The following is a 1,702-nucleotide window of genomic DNA, read 5'->3' as shown; positions in this document are numbered from 1 at the left end:
CCAACTATTGTTGTCAGTGTACCTTGAGCTTTCTTCGACCTGTTCTCCATTCAGTACATTGTCAAGCTCTCTTTGTTCTTGAACTGCGTGTTCTGCACATCTTACGCTTGACACAGCACCGGTGGTTGTAATATATAGAAAATAACAGAGGTTCTTGTGATCTACTGTTTTACATCAGGGAAATTCTGCACCGAGTAATTGAATATCCACACAAGCCAATAAAATTTCTGCAGTTACAATAACATCTTTTACAATGTGGTATGATGGGTATGAGACGCTTAAAGTAGTAAATGAGTTTTGCTGTTTGGGGATCAAAATAACTGATGATGGTCGAAGTAGAGAGGATATAAAATGTAGACTGGCAATGGCAAGGAAAGCGTTTCTGAAGAAGAGTACTTTGTTAACATCAAGTATAGATTTAAGTGTCAGGAAGTCGTTTCTGAAAGTATTTGTATGGAGTGTAGCCATGCATGAAAGTGAAACATGGACGATAAATAGTTTAGACAAGAAAAGAATAGAAGCTTTCGAAGTGTGGTGCTACAGAAGAATGCTGAAGATTAGATGGGTAGATCACATAACTAATGAGGAGGTATTGAATAGAATTGGAGAGAAGAGAAATTTGTGGCACAGCTTGACTAGAAGAAGGGATCGGTTGGTAGGACATATTCTGAGGTATCAAGGGATCACCAGTTTAGTATTGGAGGGCAGCGTGGAGGGTAAAATTCGTAGAGGGAGACAAAGAGATGAATACACTAAACAGATTCAGAAGGATGTAGGTTGCAGTAGTTACTGGGAGATGAAGAAGCGTGCACAGGATTGAGTAGCATGGAGAGCTGCATCAAACCAGTCTCTGGACTGAAGACCACAACAACAACAACAACAACAGGATGGATATCTGCTGTCATGAGCGTCAATGCTTTTCGGTAACAGCAGCATCGTTGCACAAGGAAAAAGTTACCGTCTGAAGTGCACTGCCCGACACAAAAAGTGAGGCAACCATAAGACATGTCAGACATCAATGTAAAGGCTTCGGCACACGGACTGTGCATCCGAACGTTGAACGTTGAGCGTGCCGATTTTCTGACGTCTCAGCGTGGAATAGCATGTTCGGAAGTCTTTCCGAACGTGCAGAGGAATATCTAGCATGTCACATATTCTGAGCGTGCGTCTGAGCGTTGACCATTGAGATGGCACAACGCTACCTACGTCACATGCATGCCATCTCCCTTCAGCACAGAGTGCCATATTGGCATTCAGTTCAAGCCTATCCGTATATATACTGTTTCTGAACACCAGCAAATTGAAATTTACTCGAAAACCCGTTGTTAACTTTGTGATTCGTTGCAAGAAAATAATTAGAAACATCATATTCGTGGCAAAAGAATTATTGTAACTTGCGTATTATGACAGTATGCCATTTGAAGGCAACGACACACTAAGGATTCACCAAAACCGCATTTCTCTTGGTACAATTTAATTTCAATTAGTGACATAGCTACGATTAAATCTTTTAGCAAGTCGTGAGATGCTAGGATTCGTCAGTAATGATTTGTCGTCGGTTTAGCGTAGCCAGCACGGTAGGTCAGCGTGTTCGGTCAGTGGGTTAACTACCCTCCCCAATAAAAGAACTGAGTGAACGGTGTCATCGGATGTCCGTCCCGAACAAATTCAACCAACAAAGTAGATTAAGAAATAGCAAGCT

Source organism: Schistocerca piceifrons, chromosome 5, assembly GCF_021461385.2.
Source record: "Schistocerca piceifrons isolate TAMUIC-IGC-003096 chromosome 5, iqSchPice1.1, whole genome shotgun sequence".
NCBI lineage: Eukaryota > Metazoa > Arthropoda > Insecta > Orthoptera > Acrididae > Schistocerca > Schistocerca piceifrons.
Note: the sequence above shows the minus strand (reverse complement) of the source record.